At 46.5% G+C, this 17415-nt stretch overlaps 2 non-coding genes across 2 annotated transcripts; both read right to left on the bottom strand.

The window, feature by feature from the left end:
- Positions 1 to 1567: 1567 nt before the first annotated feature.
- Positions 1568 to 1640, bottom strand: trnar-ccu (transfer RNA arginine (anticodon CCU)). The gene has a single exon. It is a non-coding gene; the product is annotated as a tRNA-Arg (tRNA).
- Positions 1641 to 14148: 12508 nt separating this feature from the next.
- Positions 14149 to 14221, bottom strand: trnar-ccu (transfer RNA arginine (anticodon CCU)). The gene has a single exon. It is a non-coding gene; the product is annotated as a tRNA-Arg (tRNA).
- Between the last annotated feature and the right edge of the window lie 3194 nt (positions 14222 to 17415).

The following is a 17415-nucleotide window of genomic DNA, read 5'->3' as shown; positions in this document are numbered from 1 at the left end:
ACAGATACTAAACAGGACTCCATGGTGAGTTTGATGCTGGAATGAAACTCGTGAAATGTTGGTGAACATAAATGTTGGGAGAGTGCAGCATTGTTCTGACATGAACACAACCAAGGTTGAGGGGATCAATTCTCCTGACATGGCCCCAGAAGCACGTGTTGTCCCAGTGACCTAACAGCTCCATCTCTGATCTTCTAAGCTACTGCCTGTGGTTTACATCCCTTCTGGGGATACTTTCAATTTAAACATTCTCTCCAATTAAAACCCTCTCACTGCATTATCTCCATTCAAATTAAGTTAATCTCTGACCTAATGTCTTTAAAACTCTGCATGGCTGCTTTGTGATCATGGAATTAAAACATTTCCAAGTCAGTTTGATACATGTGGCAACAAACGTTTGATGAACTGGAGCGAAAGGGAGTGGAATTAATTTCTCAGCTCTCCCAAAGAGACAGCATAGACATGATGGGCTTCAGTATATGCAGTCACATTCGAAGATTCATTGATCTGAAATTAAACAGTTAAATGTCTGTTTCCCCACAGTCGCCTCATCTGTTGTTCGTTTCCTCACTGATGCAGGAATTAGCATTGACCCATTTGTCCTTGTCTTTCTGGGACCATTCCTTCAATGTTGGCTGTACAAACATTGAGCTTGCTTGACCCCTATACTGTCCTGTTGGTATTTAACAGGAAAAAATGCAGGTGAAATAAAGTTATTCCACACTCAATAATTTATATTTAAATTTGATGAGTTGGACCAAGAAAACAGTAATCCTAAAGGTGCAAGATTCATTGAAAATAATTGGTTTGCAAGTAATGATAGACACAGTGAAAATTTTTGTCTTGTGAGCAATATAGGCAGCTCCCAGAGTTAAGTAGCAAAGATAAATAAATAATAGGGAAACAGCAGCAGGAACAAAAACACAGGTACAGGCGAATATTGAGAGTCTGTGAGACCGTTCAGTATTCTAACAACAGTAGGGTAGAAACTGTTTCAAAACAGGTTGGTGCGTGTGTTCAGGCTTCTGTACCTTCTCCCCGATGGTAGAGGTTGTAGAAAAACATTGCCAGGGTGGGATGGATCTTTGAGAATGCTGGAGACCTTTCCTTGACAGTGGGCCTGGGAGATGGATTCTATAGATGGGAGGTTGGCCTTTGTGATTGTCTGGGCCGAGTTCACCACTCTCTGTAACCGTCTCCGATCTTGAATGGTACAGTTGCCAAACCACGTCGTGATACATCCAGACAGAATGCTGTCGATGGTGCACCTATAAACGTTGGCAGGGGTATTCTCTGTCAGTAATATCCGATGTTCTGGAGGGATCAGTGTTGAAGAGTTGGTCTGTTGATGAGAGCTGGCTTCCAAAAACAACCTCTCCAACCGCACTCTCAGGAATCTCGTCCCCATCGAGAAACAGCAGCCACTTGATGACCACCTTCAACATTCAATCCTGCAGATCTTCGAAAATCTTGTGCAAGATCATGTTGGATACCACTGACCATCAACTGAATGTCGAGATGGGGATTTTTCCAAATTAGATTAGAAATAAAGGATAAGCTACAGAGACACCCCAGATGGGACTTAAACCCACAATTCCTGGCTTAGGAGGCCAGTGCCTTATCCATTAGGCCACTGGGGCCCCACTTGTGGATTGCTGAACAGCATTTGTGATAATCTCAACACAGGCACAATGATTTTGAACAGAGTGACTAAACAAATCCAGTCAATTTGGATTGAGATGAAGTTGACATGGGATGAAAATCAGCCACTGCAAAGACCAGGCTTAAAAATGAAATCCCTGAAATCCCAGATTTCAGAGGCCAGTGCCATAGCCATTAGGCCATGAGGGTACTATATTGGCAGACCACTGGAAACAGTTGACCCCAAATGAGAGCGACAGCCAAGCACACTCCCAGATCTGTGACAACACACTGAGGGACGCACTAACGGTTCAGGCAGCTGCTGCCAGGTGTAACAGGGAAACAACACAGTCTCAGGTCTTTCTGACAAATGATCACATCGTCCTTTCAGTTCTCAGACCTTCTTGGTGCCTGACAATGAACAGAGATCGTTTTCTGCCCAAGTACAAAATGCCTTTCTTTCCACAATGATACAGAAGGTTTGAGAAATGTCAATATTCCAACGGTTTGTTGGTTCTTTTCTCTCTGCATAGACTGTACACAACTGATTTAGAACCTTTGTATGCATTTCCAAATGATGTTACAAACTGTTTCAAAACTTTGTTAATAAAATCAAGTTGAAACGCAAATCAAATTTAGTCTCCCTTTGTCCCCATCACCAACAAGAATACTTGAGTAAAGTTGTGAGGAATTCATCAGACCAATGAGACTCCAGGAATTCTTCCAAGATATCAGCAATGATCCCAATGAGCCAACCAACGAACAGGAACAGTCATCAGAGAGATCCATCGTGGAGCGACCAAAGAAGGAGTCGATTTGTATCCCTGCGGAGGGCCGCTGTCCTGACCTTGAGATGTATGCTCAACCGTCAGGAGATGGGTGAATGACAGATTTAAAAATCACACAACACCAGGTTAGAGTCGAACATGTGGAAGCACTAGGTTTCGGAGCACTGCTCCTTCATCAGGTGGTTGTGGAGAATAAGATTGCAGGACACAGAATTTATAGCAAATGTTTACAGTGTGATGCAACTGAAATTGTATCTTGAGAAAGACCTGGATTGTTTGTTAAGTCTCTCATCTTTTAGAATGGCCAGGTTGGTTTTCGTTCTTTCATATGTAAATTGCAAAACTTTTATCAAAAGTTAAATTCTCAAGTGAACTTTAACAATTGGTGTCATGTCGGCCCAGATGATGTATTGAAGGTGTGAGCTTCCTTGTGTGAGGCTGTCTGTGCCACAATAGTCAGACTGATTCTAAGCTAATAAACAGATTTACAGCATCTCACATGAATTCATACAATTTTTCAGTAAAAAAAATGTAATTCTGTAAGTACAAATTCATCACACAAACTTATATGTGTGTGTATGTATGTGTGTGGGTATGTGTGTTTGTGCGTATGTGTGTGTATATGTGTGTGTGTATATATATGTGTGTGGGTGTGTATGTGTGTGTATGTGTGTGTATATGTGTGTTGGTGTGTATGTGTGTGTATATGTATGTGTGTGTGTATATGTGTGTGTGTGGGTGCGCGTGTGTCTGTATGTGTGTATGTGAGTGTATGTGTGTATGTGTGTATATATATGTGTGTGTGTGCGTGTGTATGTGTGTGTATGTGTGTGTGTGGGTGTGTATATATGTGTGTGTATGTGTATGTGTGTGTATGTGTGTGTGTATGTATGTGTGTGTATGTGTGTGTATGTTTGTGTTTGTGTATGTTTGTGTTTGTGTGTATGTGTGTGTATATGTGCATATGTGTGTGTATATGTGTGTGCGTGTATGTGTGTGTTTGTGTGTATGCGTGTGTAGTGTGTGTGTATATGTATGTGTGTGGGTGTGTATGTGTGTGTATGTATGTGTATGTGTGTGTATATGTATGTGTGTGTATGTGTATGTGTGTGTGTATGTGTGTGTATGTGCGTGTGTATGTGTGTGTGTGTGCATGTGTATGTGTGTATGTGCATGTGTGTGTTTATGTGTATGTGTGTTTGTGTGTGTGTATATGTGTATATGTGTGTGTATACATATGCGAGGTCTTGCACTTTGGCAAAAAGAATAAAAGCACGGACTACTTTCTAAATGGTGAGAAAATTCGTAAAGCCAAAGTACAACGGGATCTGGGAGTGCTAGTCGAGGATTCTCTAAAGGTCAACATGCAGGTTGAGTCTGTGGTTAAGAAAGCGAATGCAATGTTGTCACTTATCTCAAAAGGGTTGGAGTATAAAAACACCATTGTGCTACTGAGACTTTATAAAGCTCTGGTTAGGCCCCATTTGGAGTACTGTGTCCAGTTTTGGTCCCCACACCTCAGGAAGGACATACTGGCAGTGGAACGTGTCCAGCGGAGATTCACACGGATGATCCCAGGAATGGTAGGTCTAACATATGAGGAACGGCTGAGGATCCTGGGATTGTATTCATCGGAGTTTAGAAGATTAAGGGGAGACTTAATAGAGACGTACAAGATAATACATGGCTTGGAAAGGGTGGATGCGAGGAAATTGTTTCCGTTAGGTGAGGAGGCTCGGACCCATGGACACAGCCTTAGAATTAGAGAGGGTAAATTCAGAACAGAAATGCGGAGACATTTCTTCAGCCAGAGAGTGGTGGGCCTGTGGAATTCATTGCCGCAGAGTGCAGTGGAGGCCGGGACGCTAAACGTCTTCAAGGCAGAGATTGATAGATTCTTGTTGTCTCGAGGAATTAAGGGCTACGGGGAGAATGCGGGTAAGTGGAGTTGAAGTGCTCAGCAGCCATGATTGAATGGCGGAGTGGACTCGATGGGCCGAATGGCCTTACTTCCACTCCTATGTCGTATGGTCTTATGGTACGTGTGTGTATATGCGAGTGTGTATGTGCGTGTGCATGTGTGTGTTTGTGTGTGGGTGTGTATGTGTGTGTGCATATGTGTGTGTAGGTGTGTGTGTATATGTGTGTGTGTATGTGTGTGTATGTGTGTGTGTATGTGCATGGGTGTGTGTATGTGCGTGTGTATGTGTGTGTGTTTGTGTGTATATGTGTGTATGTGTGTGTATATGTGTGTGCGTGTATGTGTGTGCGTGCGTGTATGTGTGTGTGTATGTGTGTGTTTGTGTGTATGTGTGTGTAGTGTGTGTGTATATGTATGTGTGTGGGTGTGTATGTCTGTGTATTTGTATGTGTGTGTATATGTATGTGTGTGTGTGTGTGTGTATGTGTGTGTGTGTGCATGTGTATGTGTGTATGTGCATGTGTGTGTTTATGTGTATGTGTGTTTGTGTGTTTGTGTGTGTGTATATGTGTATATGTGTGTGTATACATATGCGAGGTCTTGCACTTTGGCAAAAAGAATAAAAGCACGGACTACTTTCTAAATGGTGAGAAAATTCGTAAAGCCAAAGTACAACGGGATCTGGGAGTGCTAGTCGAGGATTCTCTAAAGGACAACATGCAGGTTGAGTCTGTGGTTAAGAAAGCGAATGCAATGTTGTCACTTATCTCAAAAGGGTTGGAGTATAAAAACACCATTGTGCTACTGAGACTTTATAAAGCTCTGGTTAGGCCCCATTTGGAGTACTGTGTCCAGTTTTGGTCCCCACACCTCAGGAAGGACATACTGGCAGTGGAACGTGTCCAGCGGAGATTCACACGGATGATCCCAGGAATGGTAGGTCTAACATATGAGGAACGGCTGAGGATCCTGGGATTGTATTCATCGGAGTTTAGAAGATTAAGGGGAGACTTAATAGAGACGTACAAGATAATACATGGCTTGGAAAGGGTGGATGCGAGGAAATTGTTTCCGTTAGGTGAGGAGACTAGGACCCGTGGACACAGCCTTAGAATTAGAGAGGGTAAATTCAGAACAGAAATGCGGAGACATTTCTTCAGCCAGAGAGTGGTGGGCCTGTGGAATTCATTGCCGCAGAGTGCAGTGGAGGCCGGGACGCTAAACGTCTTCAAGGCAGAGATTGATAGATTCTTGTTGTCTCGAGGAATTAAGGGCTACGGGGAGAATGCGGCTAAGTGCAGTTGAAATGCCCATCAGCCATGATTGAATGGCGGAGTGGACTCGATGGGCCGAATGGCCTTACTTCCACTCCTATTTCTTATGGTCTTATGGTCTTATGGTATTTGTATGTGTATGCGTGTGTATGTGTATGTATGTGTATGCGTGTGTATGTGTATGTATGTGTATGTGTGTTTATGTGCATGTGTGTATGTGTGTGTATGTGCGTGTGTGTGTATGTGTGTGTGTATATGTGAGTGTGTATGTGTGTGTTTGAGTGTGTGTATATGTGTGTGTTTGGGTGTGTGTGTATGTGTGTGTCTGTTTATGTGTGTGTGTGTGTGTGTGTGTGTGTGTAGGTGAATGGGGTCACCTGTAATGTCCCAGTTGAGGCCATCTCCATTGTTACCAAACTTGGTGATCAGCCTCTGCTCGGCCACTTTTCATTGTTGCCTGTCCCGAAGTCCCCCTTGGAGGAAGGTCCGAGGTCGAATGTCCCGAATTGCTGAAGTGTTCTCTGACTGGGAGGGAACACTCCTGTCTGTTGACACTCATAACAGCCCCAACCCCACCACCCCATATACACACACACACACGCGCACACACACATGCACACACACACTCACACGTGCACACACATGCACATGCACACACACGCACACACACGCACATGCACACACGCACACACGAACACACAGACACGCGCACACACATACGCACGCGCACACACGCACACGCACACATACACACATACACACACACGCACACACACGCGCGCACACACACACACACGCACACACACACACATACACACACGCGCACACACACATGCACACACACACTCACATGCGCACACACACAAGCACTTATATGTGTGTGCATATGTGTGTGTGTATATGTGTGGGTGTGTACATGTGTTTGTGGGTGTGTATGTGTGTGTATATGTGTGTGTGTGTATGTGCATGTGTATATGTGTGTGTGTATGTGTGTGTATATGTGTGTGTGGGTGTGTATGTATGTGTATTTGTGTGTATGTGTGTTGTGTGTATATGTGTGTGTGTATGTGCGTGTGTGTATATGTGTTTGTGGGTGTGTTTGTGTGTGTATATGTGTGTGGGTGTGCATGTGTGTATGTATATGTGTGTGTGTATGTGTATGTGTGTGTATATGTGTGTGGGTGTGTACGTGTGTGTATATGTGTGGGTGGTCGTGTGTGTGTTTGTGTGTGTAAGTGTATGTATGTGTGTGTGTGTATGTGTGTGTATATGTGTGTGTGTTAATATGTTGATGAGTGTGTGTGGGTGTGGGTGTGTGGGTGTGTATGTGTGTGTATGTGTGTGTGGGTGTGTGTGTATGTGTATATGTGTGTATGTATGTGTGTGTATGTGTGTGTATGTGGGTGTGTATGGGCATATGTGTATGTGTGTGTGTTTATGTATATGTGTGTATGTGTGTGTATGTCTATGGTGTGTTTCTGTGTGTGTATGTGTGTGTGTAAATGTGTGTGTATGTGTATATATATATGTGTATGTGTGTGTATGTATGTGTTTGTGTGTGTGTGTGTATGTGTGTGTATGTGTGTGTGTATATGTGTGTGTATGGGTGTGTGTATGTGTGTGTATGTGTACATGTTGTGCATGTGTATGTGTGTATGTGCAAGTGTGTGGGCGGCACGGTGGCACAGTAGTTAGCACTGCTGCCTCACAGCGCCTGAGACCCGGGTTCAATTCCCGCCTCAGGCGACTGACTGTGTGGAGTTTGCACGTTCTCCCCGTGTCTGCGTGGGTTTCCTCCCACAGTCCAAAATGTGCAGGCCAGATGAATTGGCCATGCTAAATTGCCCATAGTGTTAGGTAAGGGGTAAATGTAGATGTAGGGGTGTGGGTGGGTTACGCTTCAGCGGGGCGGTGTGGACTTGTTGGGCCAAAGGGCCTGTTTCCACACTGTAAGTAATCTAATCTAATCTAAGCATTTGAAACTACAGCAGAATGACTTTGATCGGGTTTACTTCACATCATTTAATACCAGAAGTAGGGGAGTGGCTGTATTGGTGAGGAGGAATCTCCCATTTAAGTTACAAGAGTGTGTTAAAGACACACACAGAGGAGGTTTGTAATTCTTATAGCCTTGATAAATGGGGAAGAATATGGTGTTTAAATGTTTATTGCCCTCCAGCTCAGCCCCTCAACTTTTTGCGAGATACGTTTTCTAAATTGATAAATCAGGAGTTCTGGCATATCATTATAGGGGGAGATTTTAACTGTCTCATGGACCCCACCGTACAGAGGTTGCCCAAAGCCCCCCCCCACCACCACGATCCCCTCTGTACAAACTAAACAATTAATGGATCTGTGTGTGGAGTGAGGGTTGGTGGACATCTGGAGGTGTCTCCACCCTACAGGCAGGGATTTTACGTTTTTTTCCAATCCACACAGATGTCAAACCAGGATTGATATTTTTCCAATCCCCGTGGCAACTCTGGACTTGGTGGCATCTTGTACGATCGGTAATATTACCATCTCTGATCACACTCCAGTGTCCCTGTTGGTTAAGATTAAGGACGTTACAGTGGGTCCAAGGCACCGGCAAATGGATCCCTTTATCCTCAGGGATAATACATTTGTGGAGCATTTGTCTCAGGAATTTTGGTCTTTCCTAGACATTAACTCACGCTCGGTTAGTAGCCAATCCTTCCTTTCGGAAATTGCAAAAGCCTATGCCAGTGGGTCAGTTATTTCCTACTCTGCCAGTAGGAGGCGGAAGAAGGGTGAGCAGCAATGTCTCCTCGAAACACAGTTGAATGCAGCTGAGAAGGCCTACTTTGACAGGCCCTCGTTGGTCAAGTTACAGAGGATTACGGCGCTGCGGTCTGCATTGAATTCCGTGCTCACGCAGACAGCAAAGAACGAGCTTACTTTTGCAAAGCAAAGGTTATATGATCATGGTGACAGGTCTGGCAAATACTTAGCATATCTCGTCAGGAAAAGGAGAGCCCCTCAAGCCATTATGGTGATTAGGGAAGGGTCTGGGAACCGAACATGTGACTCCAAAAAGATTAATGTGTCATTCCAGAGATTTTACTCTAAATTATATCAATCTGAGGTTTGTGAGGAGGGGTGGGCCAAAATGGAGGCTTTCTTCAAAGATCTGGAGCTCCTGGGTGTGACCCCCGAACAAGAGTCTTTTCTCAATGTCCCCTTATCAGAGCAAGAGGTGCAGGAGGCTGTGAAGCAGCTTCAGGGTGGAAAGGCACCCGGTCCTGATGGACTTCCCAGCGAATTCTAGAAGGAATTTATAAACATATTGTCAGGCCCAATGTTCAATATGTTTAATGACTCATATAGCCATGTTTGTCTCCCGCCATCTCTGAGAGAGGCCAATATTTCGCTTATTCGTAAAAAAGGGAAGATCCGGGGGACTGTGCTTTGTACAGGCCCATTTCACTCTAAAATGTGAACTTTAAAATCCTCTCTAATACTCTTGTGTTCAGGCTGGAGACTGTGTTACCTTCTATTGTTAAAGAGGACCAGACGGGCTTCATAAAGGGCCACAGATCCTCCAATAATGTTAGGAGGCTGCTTAATGTAATTCAAGTGTGTCAACAACAGTCAATATAGGGATTGGTGATTTCTCTAGATACAGAGAAGGCCCTTGACCGAGTTGAGAGGCCGTACCTTTTCTATACTCTGGAGCGGTCTGTTTTGGGCGAAGTTTTTATAAGATGGGTAACGGTTCTCCACAATGACCCTCTCACTGCAATCATCACCAACAGGGTGTGATCAAGCAATTTTAACATTTTTGGGGTCAGCCGGCAGGTCTGTTCCCTTTCGCCACTGCTTTTTACAGTGAGGATTGAATCATTGGTGGAGGGCATTCATAGGGATCCCAATATATCAGCTCCAGACGTGGGGTCAAATTTACATCAGAGTTTATTGTATGTGGACGATGTCCTCATTCTTTCGTCAAATCCAGCAGTTTCAGTACCTCGCCTGTTAGCATGCATCTGTGTGTTTGGCACCTTTTTGGGGGACAAGATTAATCTTGCAAAATCAGAGTCTATGCCTATGGGTGGTGTTATGAAAGTGTTAAGTCTTGAGGGTGAATATCGATTCCCATTTAAATGGTCACAGGGGGGTTTTGTGTATTTGAGCGTGTTCATTACTCCAGTTCTGAATCGGCTGTTCAAAGACAATTTTGTTCAATTATTTGACAAAATCAAACAAGACCTTCAAAGATGGAGGCGCTTCTGGTCTCGTGGTTGGGTTGGATAGTGTTTATTAAGATGAATATTCTCCCTCGTTTACTATACCCTATATGGATGCTCCCCCTGATTTTCGATAAGCAAACATTCAGGAGACTGAACGGCTGGTTCAGCCCCTTTATTTGGTATCGTCAGTGGCCCCTCATTAAATGAGCTAAACTGCGATTGTCTCACAGACTGGGGGGAGTGGATCTCCCAGACATTAAAAGCTACCAACGAAGCTCACTTTTATCCTACATGAGTGATTGGGCTTGTGGGGACCCTCTTTCAATATGGTTCGATATTGAAACCTCCCAGACTAAGGTGACCCCTTACTCACTTGCTGTGTTTGGACAAAATGAGGACAGTTAGGGAATATTGCCATAACCCAGGAGTTATCGATACTGTTAAAGCACGGAGGGCAATTCGGCAGAGGGAAGGCAATATTGGCAAGTCATCTTCTCTTACACCGGGTATGCCGGGTTTTCAACCGGGGATGATTGATTCAGGATTCAAACATTGGGCAGTTAGGGGTGTGTCTTGCGTGGGTGATTTGTTTGAGGGAGACACAATGATGTCCTTCGATCAGTTATCACGGAAACACAAGCTACCGAACAGGGACCTCATTCGTTTATTTCAAGTTAGAGATTTTATTAAAAAAAAGACGACTTTTGACTGATGCCTCCAAGTACGCCATAGAGAGAGGGGTGATTTAGCCCCATATCCTGCAAACCCCACAAAGTTCTGTATTTTTCTGACACAACATCCCACCAAACCCAACACAGACCTGGGGACGTTTCCAGTGGAGATGAGAAATCGACTTGACATCAGACAAAGAAGATCAGTCGTGAAGACAAAGCTTAAAAGCTATCCATCCCCGAGGGGACTTGAACCTACAATCACAGGCTGAAGGAAGCCAGTGCCTTATCCATTAGACCACTGGGATCACATCTACAAAACTGAAATGGCAGCCTGTAAATACTGCACCCTGAACCTCTCGTATTGTGTTCTTCTCTGAGTTTTAAACTCACACTGATTGGTTGTTCCCCTTCCATCTCACACTAAATCATTGGCTGCATGATAAAATTGATCTTACCTCCCATTTCTCCCCAAACGGACAGACAAGAAATCCACCAAAATCCAACTTTGCACAACTCAAGTCAGAGGAAAATGGAGCAGACATGAAAATAGCAAAGGGCTGAATGTTATTTTGTGCAGCACATTCAAGATATTTCCAGTTATTTGGGAAGGAGGAAGTGGAGATTTTGCAAAAAGCTGCATTGAGGACAATTCAACAGGATCTTGGCGGGCATTCAGCCCATTGTGGCTGTGCTGTCTCTTTCAGACAATTCACCCCAAGATCTCCCAAACCCTGGAATTACCTTGTGCAAGTTTCTACTAAAGAGCATTTTCCATAATCTCGAAGCAGGCAAGTGATTTTTAACGGAGTAGTTGAAAAATCCAGTCAATTTGGATTGAGATGGAGTTGATATGGGATGAAAATCAGCCACCACAAAGACCAGGCTTAAAACGTCAACACCCCAAAAGGGATTTGAACCTCCAATCCACTACATCAGAAGCTACAGTCTTAACCATTAAGCCACAAAAACTCAGTGCCAATACTCTACTGGGAATAGTTGATCTTAAATGAGTGCTACAGCCGAGCGTATTCCAAGATCTGTCACGACACACTGAGGGAAACACTAAAGTTTCGGGCAGCTGCTGCTAACGTGTAACAGGGAAAGTACACATTCTCAGGTCTTTCACAAATTATCACATCGTCCTTTCAGTTCTCAGACCCTCTTGGTGCCTGACAATGAACAGAGATCATTTCCTGCCCAAGAACAAAATGCCTTCATTTTTTGTGACACAGAACTTTGAGAAATTTTAAAATTCCAATGTTTTGTTGGTTCTTTTCTCTCTGCATAGACTGTCCACAACTGATTTAGAACCTTTGTCTGCATTGTTATTTGATTTTTTATGAATAAAGTATATTTTTTAAACAAACAAAATCTGGAGAGAGAGAAGATCTGCCCGAACTTGCGAGACCCCCCTTTGTGGAAGAGAGCCAACCCTATATCGGGACAGGAAGGAGATTCCAATGGCCCAGCATGGATTGTTTCGGATAATACACTCGCCTCCTTGACCACAAAGTGGGGAGTGAAGTGGGAGTTGGCACGGGGCAGGGTGACACTAGGCAGACGGATGCACAAGATGGCCGCTCAGCCATAAGTTGGCCACTTGGCACACAAGATGGCCGCCGGACCACAATATGGAGAGAGACAGCAGAGCAAACACAGACACTGCCTGGGGCCACCAGAATGCCAGAACAATGCACTCACAACCGAGTTGATTATTTTAAGGCGGATGGGAGAGACAATACACATGAATAACATACACTGCCCGCCGAAGGGTCTGGGTCAGACAACACCTTTGATAGAAATGCTAACTGTTAGATACAGCCTCAATACAGAGGGATAATAGTCAGGGCTGCAGTAATTGGCCTTCTCAGGAAGAGCGATTAGCGCCCATTACTACAGCAATGGACTTCCGCGCAGACGCTGAAACTGACAACAACTGCACTGAAATTAACAAAGGCCACGCTGGAACTGACAATAACTGCACCAAAACGATCAAGGATTCTGCAATGTTTACAATAAACAAGCCATGTTACAGAGACAATAACCTCATCCCTGACCTATTATATCACAAAATGTATAACAGTATCTTGACCATGTGCTCCAGGTTGAGAGAAGAATTACAGCTGACAACTGTGCTGTTGGTGCTGCTCTCTCCCCGGAGCTCCGGGATTTCCTTGGACAATAAACTCTGTTGGTGAACCCCGACTCTGACTCAGAGGCTGGTGATTTTCAGCAGTTGCCTTCCCACAAATGTTTGTCCAATCTGTGGATGTGGCACTCCAAGTACTCCAACGATGGCCTAACTACTTCACATCTCCATCATAGCCTCCTTGCAATTGTGTTCAATACCTTGACTAAGAAAGGTAAGGACCCAAATGCATAGCCACAGCCCCATCAGTTCCAACCTTGAACCCCCAGATTTCAATCATTTCCATTGACATATTGGACCTTATCATAAATACCAAACATGCAGGTAATCTGGGGTTCAGCTGGTAATGTTGACAGAATATAGCTTAGACTGACACCAACACAACCAAAACAGAAGCTGCTTTGTCCATAGATTGGTAGCTCTATCTGTTGGAGCCCCAGTGACCTCATGGGTACGACACTAACTTCCTAAACCAGAGATTGTGGGCTCAAGTCTTATTTGGGGTATTGATTTTGTTGAAAACTTCACTGTGCAGCTGATCTCAATCCTGTGTGGTCACGTGACCGTGGCAACAAAATCAGGCATTCTCAATTGATCCTCAGCTGGAGAAACTTGACCTGATAGAAAATTGGCCAAACTAAATTAAACAGCAGCTATCAGCTCCAGACAACATTGCAACTAAGATCAAAGAGTTACAAAGATTCAAGAAGAACCAGTTCCAACCAGACTGAGGGTTGTATATTGGAGAAGTGTCAGCCTGAGACAATCCACTTTATAGCTCCTGGAATGATAACAGTGAAGGGTATTGGTGTGACCCCATTGGATGATGTGAACCCAGCTCATGATCGTATTGGCCAAAGCCAAAGAAGATTCTAGAAGATCTGGGAAAAGTAGGGTAGGAAACACACACCTGGATGCCACTTCCTTCACGAAGCCTTGACTGGGCCTTGCAGTGGAGCTCTGACCATCTGCTCCAAACTTGTTCAGAGAAGCCCTAGAGTGGGGTGGGAGGAGGCCATTCAGACCATCATATCCACACTGACCCTCTGAAGAGCATCCCATCCAGGCCCAACCCCCTATCCTCTCACCCTGCATTCCCCAAAGCCAATCCACCGAACCTGCACATCTTTGGACTGTGGGAGGAAACCAAAGCACCTGGAGCACCCCATGGAGAGAATGTGCAAACTTGACACAAACAGACACCCAAGGGAGGAATCAAAGCCAGGTCCCTGACACTGTGAGGCAGCAGTGCTACCCACTGAGCTGCCATGCCATCCCCAGGAGGATCTCAGCAGGTTTTCAGTCATTGTGACTGTGCTGTCTCTTTCAGACGATTGACCCAAAAATCCTGCATATCCTCAACATTCTGTATTTTTCTGACACAGGGTACCACCAACCCAACACAGACTCGGGGACTTTTCCAGAGGAGATGAGAAACTGACTTGACCTCGGATGAAGATCAGCCATGAAGACAAGGGTTAAACGTCAGACACCCCAGATGGGACTTGAACCCACAATCCCTGGCTTAGGAGGCCAGTGCCTTATCCATTAGGCCACTGAGGCCACATGTGTGAGGTTAAAATGGCAGCTTTTAAGTTTTGTTTTGCACGAACACACTGACTGTGGCTCAGCCAGCACAGAGTCAGTGCCCTGGACAGAGGGCATTCCAAATCTCCTGGTTATATATGTTTTTCTCTTTACCCCCGCACTGCTGCCTAACTGTGGTAGTGCTTATATTTTCCCCAGCACCCATGTTGTGTGTGTGCAGGTTTGAGACACAGTGAAAGACAACAGATGTACAAATCTTTATTCAATTCCCACCACCAGGAAGAAAGGAAACACCCAAGTGGCCAGTGACAAGCATCAAAGGGCAATGCTGTGTGACCAAACAGTGAGGGGGAGGGCACTCTCTGAACAGCTCAAGGATGTTGGTAGACACTGCGTGCTCCTTCTCCAGGGACACCCGGGCTCGAACGTAACCATGGAAGAGGGTCAGGCAATCGGCCCTAACAACCAGTTTGGCCAGGCCCAGGAGCAGACCCACGAGGAGATCCTCTGACCAACCCTCCCCCCTCGGCACTGGGTGCCCAATGATGGGGAGTGTGGGGCTGAAGTCCAACCAGAAACGGAGGAGAAGGTTTCCCAGAAAGCGAAAAAGGGAGTGCAAGCGCCCTGTTCCATGGACTCCACAGCACCACAGAACAAGCAGTTGGGCTGGGAGTCCGTGAACCACTGCAATCTGCGGACTGCCGCGTGCAATACCCTCCACCCCAGATCCCCGTGAGAAAGGGGGAGGACTCCCATGTAGAGAGCCCTTCACTGGGGATGGTCCCCACCGCCCGGTGGTAAATGGGCACGCCAGGGTGTGTCCGGGAGGTGGATGAGGGTGTGCAGCAGCAGTCTGTACAGGGCCCTCTGTGATACACCCCTGAAAGGGACAAAACTAAAACTCCGGTGACAGCTCAGGTTGTGGGGCACAGTCTCCCACAGGAAGTCCAGGACCCTGGGGCCAATGTGAAATTCCGTCCGGGCAGGAGTGAGTGCAGACGGGATCCCACCGCACACCTGAGCATCCTCCAACTGGGGCACTACGTGGGGTCTGAGCACCGTCGTTTTAAGGTGTCGGATGGTGGTGGCCACGTACCGGACGTCTACCGCTGCCCTGCTCGCTATATCCTGCGGCAGCGTCCAGCCCAGGCCCCCACCATCCAGCACGTCCCCGACCCTGGTCACCCTCACAGTCACGGCCCTCCCCTCCGACAGTCACTCGAACCCACGAGTACGGAGGTGCGGATTCCTGAGCAACGTCTCCCTGACGACAGCCGTTACTCCAGCCGGAGGGTAGGCGTGACGCGATTCGACCATGTTCCAGACCGTGAGCAGGTCCTGGTAAAAGACAGGCAGTGTCCTGAGAGTGACCTCCAAACCATCACGGTCCCTGAACAGGAGCTGAGTCTCGTAGTTGAGGTTACGCACCTGGTGGAAAAAATATGTCACCAGGGCACCCCGCCGAGGGGGAGGCTCAATGTAAAGGTATCGCTGCAAGGTCTGAAGGTGGAACGTCGCTACCTGGGTGTGAACGCACACCAGCGACTGACCGCCCCCCTCAATATGGAGACTCAGGACCTGCGCAGTGACCCAGTGCATCTTTTTGTCCCAGAAGAAGTGAACCAACATTCTCTGGATGTCATCGACAAAACCAGGAGGAGGGACCAAAGTGACCAGCCGGTACCACAGCATGGCAGGCACCAGCTGGTTTATGACCAACACTCGACTCCTGTGAGACAGCACTCGGAGCAGTCCTGTCCAGAGGCCTGGGCGAGGTGAGACTTTGGCCTCCAGCTCCTGCCAGTTCCCCGGCCAGGATTCCTCAGCCGGGCTGAGGTAGACCCCCAGATCGAGGAGATGGTGGTACTCCAGCTGAACCCCCGTAACTCCTCCGGCAGAGACTCCACCCGTCACGGACTGACCAGTCGTCTGGAATATTGGGCCCAGTTGATCCTGGTGGAAGAGACCGATGAGTACAAGGCCTGGCACTCACACATCCTCTCCAGGTCAGCAGGGTCGGTGAAAGGGAGGAGCACGTGGTCAGCGTAGGCCGAGATGACCACCCCCTGTGCCCGCACTGCGCAGAACCAGCCCCGACAACCTCCTCCACAAGAGGCACAGGAAAGGCTCCACGCACAGGGAATTCAGCTGGCTGGACAGGGGGCAGCCTTGGTGTACACCTCTCCCAAAGTGAAGGGGCAGTGTCATGGAGCCATTAACTTTAAAACTAATTGTACCTGCCTCCACTTGGTCCACATCCACACAAGCATTTCCTGTCATGTACCTGTCCAAATGTCTTTCTCATAGATTCTATACAGTGTGGAAACAGGCCATTTGGCCCACCCAGACTCACTCCCCAACGTGTCCTCCGGCCAAATGTACCTAACCTTCACATCCCTGAACAGTCTGGGCAATTTTGCATGGCTAATTTACTTGTGGGAGGAAACTGGAGCACCTGGAGGAAACCCACACAGACACGGGGAGAAAGGGCAAAATCCACACAAACTGTCACCAGAGGCTGAAATTGAACCTCGGTCCCTGGTGCTATGAGAGAGCAGTGCTAACCACAGAGCCAACTTGGAAACTCTTCCGGAGTAGTCACCCAAGGGAGGAATCAAAGCCCGGTCCCTGACACTGTGAGGCAGCAGTGCTACCCACTGAGCCACCATGTCATCCCCAGGAGAATCTCAGCAGGTTTTCAGCCATTGTGACTGTGCTGTCTCTTTCAGACGATTCACCCCCCCATCCTGCAGATCCCCAAAAATCTTGAGCAAGAACATGTTGGGCACCACTTCCCATCCGCTGAAAGCAGACAAGGGGGATTTCTCCAAAGTCAATTAGAAATAACGTTGACAGTGAACAAGCCGTAAATAATCAGATACTCCAGATGGGACACGAACCCAAAAACCCCAGGTTTAGGTGACCAGTGCCTTATCCATTAGGCCGTTGGGGATACACCCTTCAAGGTCAAATGGCAACCTTTAAATACTGAACCCTGCCCTGTCATATTGTTTTTTTCTGAGTTTTCTACTCTGACTGATTGTTTTTTACCCCTTCCATTTCATGCTAAATTGTTCACTGCTTGATAAATTGATCTCGCCTCCCATTTGGCCCCAGACGGACATTTGAGAAATCACAGCCGGTCAGACAGCGTCCGAGGAGCAGGAGAGTCGACATTTCGAGCATAGGCCTGAAGAGCTTCGACTCGA

The sequence above is a fragment of the Chiloscyllium punctatum genome, chromosome 18 (genome assembly GCF_047496795.1).
Source record: "Chiloscyllium punctatum isolate Juve2018m chromosome 18, sChiPun1.3, whole genome shotgun sequence".
NCBI classification, from domain to species: domain Eukaryota; kingdom Metazoa; phylum Chordata; class Chondrichthyes; order Orectolobiformes; family Hemiscylliidae; genus Chiloscyllium; species Chiloscyllium punctatum.
The sequence above is the reverse complement of the archived record's forward strand: the minus strand, read 5'-3'. Positions and strand labels throughout refer to the sequence as shown.